The following is a 12,624-nucleotide window of genomic DNA, read 5'->3' as shown; positions in this document are numbered from 1 at the left end:
GAGATTTCACTGACAATGTAAACCGACGGAACTGGCAAGACAGACTGTCCGGGGCAGGGACCCAGCACATCTCCCGTAGAGCAGCTGGGAGCGCAGGCAGGGCGATGCTCACCAGCCGCAGGTGCTGCTGCGGGGATTACCCTCGGGAGGTGGAGACTTGTGGCGTTTGAACTGAAACCACCAAAACCAATTGAATGTGGAACTTCTATCAGTCAAGTTTAAAAAATAAAATAAAATCCTAATGTTCAACAAAATCCTCAACGATTGTGGAAAACATACAATAAAGCACAGTTGTTAGCATGTCACATCGTCCTGTTTGCCCTGTAGGCTGAGAGGAGAAAAGCAGAGCCCAAGCCTCCCCCGCCCTTAGCTTCACCCCCTGATGTGGGCAGTGGTTCCCCGGGAGGAGCGGGGCGGCAGCGGGGTCTCCCTCCCAGTCTGAGCCAAAACGGAGCCTTGTTAAGCAGAGGAGTAACAAGACTGGAAAGGCTCCCAGCCCGGTGTCCCAGGGGTGCCGTGCTAAAGAGGTGCGGCCCCGGCAGCTGGCTTTGCTGGGGACACCCCGTCTCACTCCGGCCGCACTCGGCTCACCGCCTTGCCTCGTTTTTTTTCGGCCGGGCTCGGCTCGCTCCGGCCGCGCTCGGCTCGCTCCGGTCTGCCTCGTTTTTTTCCGGCCTGGCTCGGTTCGCTTCGGCCGGGCTCGGCTCGCTCCGGCGCGTTCGGCTCGCTCCGGCCGCGCTCGGCTCGCTCCGGCCTGCCTCGTTTTTTTCCGGCCCGGCTCGGCTGGCTCCGGCCCGGCTCGGTTAGCTTCGGCCGGGCTCGGTTCTCTCCGGCCGCGCTCGGTTCGCTCCGGCCGGGCTCGGCTCGTTCCGGTCGGGCTCGGTTCGTTCCGGTCGGGCTCGGTTCTTTCCGGCCGGCCTCGGTTCTCTCCGGCCGGCCTCGGTTCTCTCCGGTCGCGCTCGGCTCTCTCCGGCCGCGCTCGGCTCGCTCCGGCCGGGTTCGGTTCTTTCCGATCCTACTCGGCTCTCTCCGGCCGGGCTCGGTTCTCTCCGGCCGCGCTCGGCTCACTCCGGCCTACCTCGTTTTTTTCCGGCCCGGCTCGGCTCGGCTCGCTCCGCCCAGGCTCGGTTCTTTCCGTTATCTCTCGGTTCTCTCCGGCACCGATCGGTTATTTCCCGTCCGCTCGGTGCTTTCCGGGCCGCCCGGGTGAGTAGCTGGGCGGATGCGGGTGCGCTCCGGTCCCGCGCGGCGGAGGGTGCGTGTGAATCTCTCGTTTTGCATTTATTCTTTTTCTTTCTCTTTCTGCTGTTTCGTTGAACTGCTCTTATCCCAACAGGCAACTTTTGCCTTTTGTTTCTTAATTCCGCTCTCCCGCGCGGCCGGGCGCGGCCCGCAGGTGCTTTTAGTTGCCGGCTGTGGGGTTGGGGCAAAACTACGACACCCGGAGAAATACTTGCATTTGGCTTGCTAATTTAAATTTTTTGTCTTGTCCAAAAGGCTTTTCATGTGTTCACTTATCCTAGTAACTCTACACTGAACCTGTTCTAATTCATAATTCTTGCTCAGGAAAGATAAACTGAAAGAAAATTCCAAATGAGATCTTGTCATTTGGACAATGTACAATGGCAGTAAGATTTAAATTTGAGTAACTCGTGCACTTTCACAGTTTAAGATTGCATTTGCCTTTTTCAGGGCCATTACCCTTTGTTTCTCGTTCTTTGATTAACGAGTATTGGCACGTTCTTCATGATTTCCAGCTGGTAAGTTTGCCACTGAAATTATTGTTGCTTCTCCCTAAACATATGGTCTTGTATTATTATATCTTATCCTTTCTCTAGTCTCTAAGATCAGCCAGTTATTTCTGTGTGGTATCCCAGCACATCTGCGTACGGACGACGCTGCTTCATGTCAGCATGTCGAAGTCAGTAATGAACCATCAGAGTGTTTTTTTCAAATGACTCTTAAGGCTCCACTAGTGGATTTTCTCCAGCTCAGTGCTTTTCCTTTTATCTTTAGTCCACTGTTCCTTTGTAAGTAGTTCTTTGCTGATATTACAGTTTATGGATTAATTCCAGTCTTTTGTAGCTTAATGAGTAAGGTCCCATGTGGAGCTGCATCTACAGACCAGATCTGCCATTTAGCCTTTGCTGAGAAAATAATTTTTCTATTTTCCTTCTGCTCTGACACTTAGTATAGCAGTAACAAGCCCTCAGATTTAACCTGTTCATGTTTGTCAGCATCAGGGAGCTATTCCGCTCTGCGAATCTGATTCAGCAGCACCCTCCTTTGAGGATGCTTCCTTTTGTCTGGCAGTGGTCATTGCATCAGCTGATAAATCTGGAGGGCTCTTTTGCAAAATCATTATTTTTAAACTGGAAGGTGCAGCTTAATTTTTCTCTGTTTTCATCTGAGAACAAGTTGCCTGGTCTCATGAGTACAACTGCTACTCCAGCGTTCCAGTCCAAGAGCTGTCAGATATTTCAGTCCCTGCAGTGTAGTTTCCATCAGTTACACCTCAGGTGATCTTTCAGGAGGTTTTGGGAAGGGTTTTCCCTCAGGACTATCTATGCAGAGATAGTCTGAGTTTTCTGGACATGCTTCTGTAATTCCTGTTTTCTGAGACAGCCTGAGCTAATTAGCAGCTTTTTTTTTGTCTTGGTTCCTGAGATGTTTGTTAGTGGCCCTTGACTAATGTATGGTCACAGAAGAAAACAGTGGATTGTTTTGGTTACTTTTCTTTCATAAGCTGTTTAGTCACTTGGCTGGCTAAGAGCTCCCTTAACTCTGGAGTGGTATATTTTAAGGCTAATCTAGGTTTACGGATATTGCTTACTTGCACAATCTGTGCTTAGGAAATAGCATTTCTCCTGCAACGTGCCAAGGCTGCGAAAATAAAAAATGGAGATGCCCTTTTTCACCCCATGGTGAAAGATAAGGGAAATGCCCACTAGGCCTCCATCAGTTTTTATTAAGTTGAGCTGTTGTCTGCAGTTAACATCTACAAGAGTGGTCTTGCTTTGATTTAGGTGTGTCGAGGGTTTAGATTGGAGGGTGACAATAAAACCCTGGCAGATGTATTGTTAACCTCCTCTCCCCTCCCTTCCCCCTCTTGCCTCTCCTTCTCCCCACTTCCCACTCAGGACAGGCAATTTGGAGGGAAGAAAGGACAGAGAGAAGAGAGTTGGAAAAATTAAAAATATTTTACTAATGCTACTAATAAGAATAGAGAAAATAATACAAAATATACAAAACCAATCTTGAATGTCTCAGCAACTGCAGAGCCGGCACCCGAAGTCCTGGACTGGACTCTGCAGCCAACCGGAGCTGGATTCAGTCTCTCACTAGGCCTCAGTTCGCAGGGACGACTAGCAAGGTCCTCTGCTAATGTCACCATAAGCAGAAGGGACGAAAAAGGGACGAGATCCACATGATCTCCCACTTCTATGTGGAGTATTCATGTGAATGGGATGCTATATACAGTTGGTCAGTTTCTTGGTCACCTGTTTCTCGTTGTCCCTCTCACGAGAGGTGCATCCATGCTTATCAATAACCTCGCATTCCTTTGCTATGTTCACCAAAACATGTATCTGGTTCTCCAGGAAAATGCAGCTATTATGAAGCTTTAGCTGACAGGCAAATTCAATAAAAGAGAAACTGTTTTTTTTAACAAAACCAGGACAGGGTGTAAGTCAAGGACATTACTGTATGCTTGCTTCATGTTCTGAGAAGTACTTGCACTTATCTGTCAGCCCTTGTCTACAGAAAAAAGTGATCTGCTCAGTCTTGAAGAAAGTCTGTGATATTACCCCATATAGCACATTTTGTTAGGATAAAAGAGGGGTGGGAGCAGCAGTGGCAGCAGCTTTTTAATGTAATAAAACCAGACCTCTGAGGAGATAGCCAAGATTGCTGCTGGTGACCCAAAGAGAGGTAGCTTGAGGGAGTAAGCTCACTGTGCAGATAGGAAAGCAAATAGGTCAGTTACGTTCAAGAGTGAAGGTGTTGGTACCTGCCTGGGCACCATGGATGAAACAAACTGCCCCAAGAATCTGGAGAAGATCTGGTTCCCTCAGGTTACCTGGAGGATGAGATTGTGTCATCCGATGACAGCGTTGGCTGGGCTGCATATTGTAAAGTAGCTGGACTCGGAGGGTCCTTGGGTAGCGCTCCAGCCACTTGCCCCCACCCCAGAGAGGTTAAATACAGCTCTCGTACGATGGGATTCTGAGGGGGATGTCCTGCCAGAAAGAAGAGGTAATTGCTTTCCATTCCAGAGCATGGTTTTGATATTAACCTCACACTTAATGACCACATTAAGGGAGGAAGCGTTAAAAATACATGAAGAAAAATTTTGTCTCTAAATAGAATAACGTGAGAAGTACAAGGGATAAAGAATACAACTCTATGGGAATGTGGATTAAGCTGAGAGGGAGCGTTACCTATTTCGGTGACAAATGCCAGGCTCTCTCCAGTCTGCTCTGGTCTGTTGAAGTACAGGGTAATAGTGAAAGCCTGTCCTCGCCTCACAGTCAGCTTGGTGCTGGTATAGCTGTCAGTATGGTGTGTGCCTGCGTTTACCGATGGTTGCCAGCTGATACGTGTTGGTGTCAAATCTGTAAAACAGAACAAAAGACATGAGGAAGCAGCCAGCATGGAAAGAAGTAATTTGCTGTTAAGTGGCATGATGAGGTTCCTAAGAGCAGTTACCTTTTGGCAGAGGAAGGACAACTAAAAAGCAGGTACCCCATTAAATTGATTAAGTCTAGTGATCAATGGTAGAAATATTTGCTTGCCTTTTTTTGCAGGGCTGTCATACACTGAGGACTTACATATTTCCTATACAATGCTGGATGCTGTTTTATCACTGGACAGGTGCAAATCAGTGTCATTTAATTGTCAGCACCAAATAAAGTGGCCTGTAGCCCCTCTACATTTTCAACATACATATTTTTTAGTATCCCAGAAATGGCTATTAAGACATCTTACTTTTCCTGCTTACCTCCTGATGCCATTTGGCCTAGAGTAGGGAAAGATGCTTAGTGAGAGATCATCCGTCTTACATAAATGAACAAGAGGTATTTCAGGACATCAGTTGGAGCTTCTGGCAAAGAAATCAGTCTGACTGAATTTAGCTTGATTGAAAGTGACAACTGGACCACTGGGACTCCTGTTCTAGTGGGCACTACCTTCATGTCATAGAAGAATTCTGATGACTTACAGTGTGCTTGGAGTTCTCTGATGTCAAGTGACCTCCTGCACACATACTGTTATTATGGTCTGAGGTTTAAAACCTGTAAAGCGGCTCTTGCCACCTTAAGTGCTAAACTACCTTTTTAGCAAGCAAATGTGTATGTGACCTTTGCAAGACTGAAGATTGGTTTTCCCTTCTGTAGTTTGTGTTTATCACCACACTTGAACTTGAGCAATTACACTGTCTTTGGGAGCTCTGAGAGGCCCTGTCCTGTGCGGTTGTATCTGCCGAGGAGACTCCACAGAGAATAACCTGAGCGTTGCAGCCCAAGTTTTGGCAAATGCTCAGGGCAAGTATGTTGGTGAAGATTCTTCCAAGTCACTTTCATTAATGCTGGTATCATAAATACAATTAGACTGGGGAAAGTGCGGGACAGGATTGGGGGACGTGACCACCACCATTAATGGTAATTTGAAAGAAAACAACAACAACAAAAAAGAGTGGGATGGAAAAGGTGGACGAAGGCCTATGACACCATGCACTGTTATAGAATGGATCTTCAGACAAGCTTCCGTATAGCATAGCAATAAAATACTAAGTCAGATCTGAAACAGTACAGCTGCATATTAAACTATTTTTTACATATAACCTTTGGAGAAGAAACAAAAGTAAAATATAACTTACACAAAAAGGTGCCATAATTAAATTCCAGGAAGAAGAAATTGTTTGATTGTAGTTTAAGACCACAAAGAAGTAATGTAAGCAAGCACTGATGGGCTGGATGAAAGAGAATCTTTAGCATGAATACGGGACAGCAGCGAACCACAGTAGGCTGCTGCTTTCCCTGCTAAGCAACATTTTAAGAACTGATTTGAAAGTGTTTGTTTCATCACTAAATGAGAGAGAACCCTGCTTTGCAATTTCCCACTTCAATAATCATCTTAATTTTAAACTTCAAAATGCAGAGATATTGCCATTACTGTTTTCCTTTGGTAGGGTTTTAATGCGTCTTTGAATTCCCATCTATAGGCTCCATGCTCACAGCTCCGTTAGGATGGATTACATTAATTTTGTTAATGCAAAGCATAACACATCTCTGAAATAGCGTTTTAAAAGTTTTTAACAAGGGTTCAGGTGGACTTCTGCATGGTGCCTTCTGAAGCCATGGGAATTTTGCTTTTTCTCTCTCCCCCCTCTCCAAGTGTCCTCTGCTGTGCTCAGAAGTTAATCTTAAACAGGTCTTAATAATGACAACAATAAATCTTCAAAAATGAAGTGCAAGAACAAACTACAATATAAACTTTCCTTCAGATATGAAATCTGAGCAGATAACTACAGGGCATGTATCTTAAGGCAACAGTCCTGAATAAAGTGCCTGCTGAAGGGAAGCAAATGACATGCAGAACTCACCTGCCATTCCCTCAGCTTCTAAGAACTGTATACACCTCCTACTTTGCTCTTCAGGGATGTCCAGGTCACATTAATCACAGAAAGAAAAAACCCAGCGATCCTTTTGTGCTGTCAGCTGAAATTTGAAAGAAGGGAGAGGTAGTTAGCAGTTGTTATTAATACCCATAGACTTGTCAAATGAATTAACTAGTTCCTATAATGTATAATGTCTAATGCCAATGTTCCTACTCAGTGTGGGTGTAATTATGGGAGGAGATACCAAAATTACTTACTCAGAGGAAATGGGTTCTCTTGAATCCCAAGAGAACAAGAACTTCCTACAAAGGAAAACAGGTGTGCCACGAATAACTTATCTTTAAGTATGAGGAAGTGGGGAGTGTGGCAGGATGTAAAAGCCTTATGAAGGAAAAGGGAGCATTTCCTGATTGCTTAACTTCCAGATTGGTCAATGTCACTTCAGGTTTTGTTTAACAACTGTGAGTTGGTTTTATCTCCAATGTCTCCGACTTATGTGAAACTATAAACTCCCACCAGAAACAAGTATCCGTTTACCTGTTCTGTTAGCAGCTCCATACTCCTATGTCAGCAAAAGTTTTATTTAAAAAAAAAACAACCAAACTGTTAACCATGAGTAGTTTTTATCAGGGCAAACTCCAAGCCAGTCTACAACTGATCATGTTTTAACACTCAGTAAAGACTTAAGAAAAAATTAGTCTGAATTTTAAGTTACAAAGAAAAATAAAAACTGAAAAAGGAGAAATTACACTCCAACAGCTGTTTCTAAGGTAGATGCCCCATCCCTGGAGACATCCCAGGCCAGGCTGGATGGGGCTCTGAGCAACCTGGTCTGGGTGAAGATGTCCCTGCCCATGGCAGGGGCTGGATGGCTTTTAAAGGTCCCTTCCAACCCACACTGTTCCATGATTTTACAAAAAATAACCCAAACCAACGCTTCTTGCACCATTTTTAGAAACTTTGTTTTGATACCACAAAGACTAAGAGAGTGCTTACATGACATTCATGCTAGCCCTGTCCTGAAAGAGAAACACTAGAACTTTTCATGCTTGGCTGCAGTATATCTGGTATGGTATGTCTCCACTTACATTGTAATTCAAAGGTCCTTCCTCCTCTTGGAAGTTTCCAGGATGTTCAGGCTGTCAAAACTTGTTCTGGGAATCGCCTCAAATGGATTTGGTTGCTGTTCAGAGCTGCTTTAGTTGGTCTTTTTCTCTTTTCCTTAAATCATATTCCTTGGAAACCATAAGAGCCACAAGCCTCTGATGTTACCTGATCTTCACACACAACCCTAGTGACAAACCGCATCAACCACATCTCAAGTTCAGCCATTCAGTACTTACAGTGATTGCTTCAGGCGTTACACGTTGCTCCCTCTGGAGCATGACTATTTCTTTTCTTCTTCCTTGCTACTCACATAAGTAAATAAATCTCAGAACATTTTTCTGTGTCGGCTGCAGTCACCTCCTTTACCTATGTGTATCACATCCACAGTGGTGCTCACCAAGCCACCAGAACCTCTCAGACTGGCCTACGTCCTAAACTGGCACCCGCCAGTCCATCCCTTCACCACGGTCAAGCGTCAGCAGCTGCTTTTGTAACCCCTCTGGAATGAAGCAGTTATGGTTCCTAAGTGACTAATGACTTCATATTGTCGTGGGTGTTTGTCCAAAATGATTCAAAATATTTTGTTCCTCCTTTTCCCTTGCTTCAGAGACTTGTAGTGCTGGTTGCTAACTTTCAGAGGAAAACATACTTTTATTTCATTCATCTGCTTAATAATTTTGCCTGTTGTTCAAGTATTGCACTGTCCTGTCCTCAGGGTAACCCTGTTGCACTTTGCACTTTGCTGCTGCTCTTTGCTAGAAAGAGATCAGTGTAACTTCCACAAAAAATGTTGCAGAATTCCTTTTGTGAGTCTATTTCCAAGTAGGGACACATTTAATTAGACACCCTAACTTCCTGCGCTGTGAAGTGTTGCAGGGGAAGGGTGTTGCGGTCTTTTTAGTTCCCCTAGAGGTGCAATTTACAAGCTTCTCTCATTTCTGTTCCTGCAATTCGCTTGACTTTAGTGTAGTCTTGGTTGTTGTCACGCATACATGAGATGTAAAAGCGAGTCATTAGGGGCATATCCACATTCTAAATCCAAGGCTATGCTTGAGCTTCTGTTGTTTGGTCTCCGTGATAAGAGCTTTTGGCTTTTGTGACCCTTGAGGAACATCAGAAGAAAAAGAGAGGGTTCCACTGTGGGCTACTTGTGTGGCCTGTCTGTAGCTCATCTCGTCGTATGTCCGGTAAGGTCTCGTACTGCGACACCATGTGACTGGCAGTGGAAAACTAGGTGGCTGCGAGCGCCCTCCTAAAGCGATTTTGCACACTATGAAGACAAAAGGAGTTTATAGCCCCTGAGCTTGGGCTGCTTGTGTAACAGTGAGGAGTCCCTGGGCAAGTCACAGGTACCCTGTGCTGGAAGCGGGGGCACAGATTGGACTCCGGGCACTCGTTAAGATTTTAATGTCTTCCTGGCCCAGCAGTCCAAAGTTCAGTAGATCAGTAGCTGACTTTCCAGTCACTTCATCTACACTGATCATTTTCAGTCAGAGATTGACCTACTGCTGTACAAGTATTGGCCATAAACCAAGTCACTCACTGGACTACACCTAGTTCACTTGTTCCTGGAACTCAGCTTTTGGCCTGTACCTATCCCCCTGTAAAGGGTTTAAGTAAGATTTACTAAATTTGAACTCTGAAAGATGATTCCTGACATAAAATCTATAGTGAGGAATTCCTAACTCTTCTCAAGTTAAAATACCCTTAGAGTTGAGATTACCCTCACTTCGATTCCCAAAGACGACTTTCAGCAAGTGCAAAGTACCAGCATGGAAAAATACAATATCTGTTGAGCTGGGCAGTTATCCCAGCGCATTTGTCAAATGGCTCTCAAACGGGACACTACTAAAATTCCCTTTGGAAGTTTCGTATGTCTCATTTGTTCACTGTGATTTACTAAAAGAGAAAAATGTCAGGACAGACTTTGCAGCAAAAAAGACAAAGTTAAATTCTATAAATCGTGCAACTCATCCTGGCAGCTTTCTAGTATATATGGTTGTGTAACAAGAAACACCGCTTTGAAAGTCTGCTGTATAAGGCTTCGATGTGTAAAAATCAGTTCATGAATGTTTGTGTAGAGACATCTGGAGCCAGAAAGAAAGATTTCCAAAGAAAACCAGACGAAAGTCAGTCTCTGAATAGAAGGTAAGATGCTCTTTTTAATAACATGGACATGCACAACAGTAAATGAAGAATCAACTATTCCTCAGTTTGTTTAAAATTAAAACGTAAAACGTTAATGATATGATGTTGATAACCCCTTATTACAGGAAGTGAGGATTTTGTTTTGCTGATTTTCTCATTGTCTTCCTATACAAGATTTCTTACGACGATTTGTTCAATTTATACATGCACAGAACAGTAATTGTATATCTTCCTGTTAGTCAATCACGTTTACCATCTTAAAGGCCTTGATATCTGCAAATTTATCACAGGAGAAATTAACAAGTAGATGTTTGGGACCCGTCTCAAAAGGGATGAGTTTAAACTTCATACTGGATTTCTCACTGGCTTTCAGCGGTGGCACGCTAAAAATAGGAAACAAAAGGAAAAACACAGGCTGAAAACATGTTTACGCATCATGCTTGAGTTTCACTAACCATCTCCCATCTTAAGGAAGAATTCTTATCAGCTCAGTGTAGGATGACCATGAAAAGACCATACAGGACTTGGCTATCTGCTAGGTATTTACTCAAACCCGTGCGTTGAGATCCCTTATAAATACATTGTGCAGTGATCCAGATAAGCACACAAAATGGGACACACTAGTGTCATACAAGGTAAGACTTCATGCAGAACAAATGGTGTAAAACACATCACTGAATTATTAAAAAAGAATAATCTGAGACCATGAAGAATGTTAATACATACTTCTGAATTACAATAGATTATAGCACCATTAAAACCAATGTTTACACAGCAGGAAATACCAAATGGAAATGAAAATATTTTATATCAGTATATTTTGTAATTCTTGGAAACTCATATTTATGGTTTTCCCAAACAGCCTTACCCTGTCATATTGTCTTGTCTTGCCTGAGGATAAAGTTGTAAGCAATAGACAGCATGGGGTTGCTAAATTCTCTCAGGAGGGCCTATGAATTATGGCGCAGATCATTCCTAGTTGCTCAAGTGCAAACAGCAATGTTAAGTTGCTGTGTATGTTTCTCTGTGTGTATGCATTCAGTTAAAGAGCACACTCCCATATCCAGAAATAACGGCATATGTCGAAATTCGTGTGCAATTTTGTATATGTACAAAGTAGGGGACAGCCTGAAAATATAAGCTTTCTGTTTCACTTGTGAAATGCTGAAGGAAAAATAGCAAGATAAGATACAATATCATCAAAGCATAAAAATAGGAACCTGGGTTTGTAGTGAAAGGAACCTGCTTTATTCCAGTCTTCCCATTCACCAGCTCAATACCTTCTAATGCTTTTTTGACTCTGTTTATTAATCTCATAATTATTTTGTAGACTTCTGAAAGTAGAGCTTGAAAATCAGTGGGCTTGTAGGTTGTTGTTTGTTTTTGTGTTTTTTTTTTTTTTAATTAAAAAAATCAAACCAAACCAAGCTTTTACTGTAATATTCACCATTTTTCCTGTTCTCTTTCTGCCTCCCTCATGGATTTCAGCTCTGTTCAAGTTCCAGGCCTTAGTAAGGTAAATTCAGTCGTCTAAGCAGTAGCTGTTGGTCATGGTTTAGTCTGTTCTTTAAAAGCTATCCTCCTTAGTCGTGCTTTACTGTGTCTGGAATAGCTATGCATGGAGCATACTTGGGATTGTACTTCTCAGAGGTACCACCCTTTGAGATCACAACCTGTGTCTAAACGGTCTGTGTTCATTTTTGTTCCCAAAGCTGGGACACTGGTACATCTTCTTTTTACATTTATCTCTGTCCGTTTGATGTAAACGCAAATTGTTTGGAAAGCTGAACATCCAGATTGGTACCCGCAGTCCATTGAATAAAGTGAAAAAAAAAAATCCCAGTTAATATATGCTATAATTCGGGAATAGTATGGACAGAAACAGTCATGTATCCTATTGTTACCCCTGTGATTAGAACAAGAAGGTTCAACCCATCTGGCAGCATAGACAGCCTCAGCAAAATTTACTGCATGGGTAAGCATATATTTTTTGCTGGAACTGTGGGCTCCTGCTAGATAGGCAGGAAAACAGGTTCTGTCCAATTATAACAGCAACTATTTACCCTCCCAAACTATGGAGCCAAAGCCTAGGTTAGATGAAAAGCTGTTTCAAAGCTGTGTGCTTCATTGTGAGATGTTACATTGACTGGCTTCCCAAGCTACAGCAAGAAGAAAATGCTCTCTTATGCCGCTCTTTGGTTCCGGGTCATCCATGCCTACATTCTTGCTCATGTATCTTTAATAGCAGGAAGGAGACATTTCTTGTACTTACTCTATCTCAAGGATTCCTCTGAGCAAGTCATTGCCTTCTACCTGCAGCACACAGTCCGTCACTTCCATTTCAATAGGATTGGTAAATATCACTTCTACATCTACTTCTTTATTCACTTTTGCTTCACCAAGTACCTGTGCAAAGAAAATGCTTGAAAGGTCAGGTTCTCCATATTCTTTTCTATCCAAGCCTTCTCAGTAATCAGAACAGGAGATTTTATGAGATGCTATGATGGATCATGGCAGGATATGAACAGAACATCTTTCAGGGAAGAAAGTGCTTATAAGAGCTCATTTTCCTCTTTCTCTGCCACTGCAGTTAGAGCAAAGAGACAGCAATTTACCTGTATATCAATGGCAGGGTTGTCCAGGATGATGTCTCTTTGTACTAGCACTTGAATTCCACCTTCTACGTGACATAAAGCTGTTACCTGGATCGTGTTGTCTGTAGTTAACTGCTGTTGATATTCAGTATATGGTAT

General features: G+C 43.4%; 1 long non-coding RNA gene across 1 annotated transcript; it reads right to left on the bottom strand.

The window, feature by feature from the left end:
* Positions 1-9,859: 9,859 nt before the first annotated feature.
* LOC309446054 lies at positions 9,860-12,624 on the bottom strand. Its single transcript, XR_014185405.1, has 3 exons — positions 12,487-12,624; positions 12,144-12,277; positions 9,860-10,254 (listed from the first exon to the last, which is right to left on the bottom strand). It is a non-coding gene; the product is annotated as an uncharacterized lncRNA (long non-coding RNA).

Source organism: Streptopelia decaocto, assembly GCF_964273445.1.
Source record: "Streptopelia decaocto genome assembly, chromosome: 14".
NCBI classification, from domain to species: domain Eukaryota; kingdom Metazoa; phylum Chordata; class Aves; order Columbiformes; family Columbidae; genus Streptopelia; species Streptopelia decaocto.
Note: the sequence above shows the minus strand (reverse complement) of the source record. Positions and strands in the feature narration are given on the sequence as shown.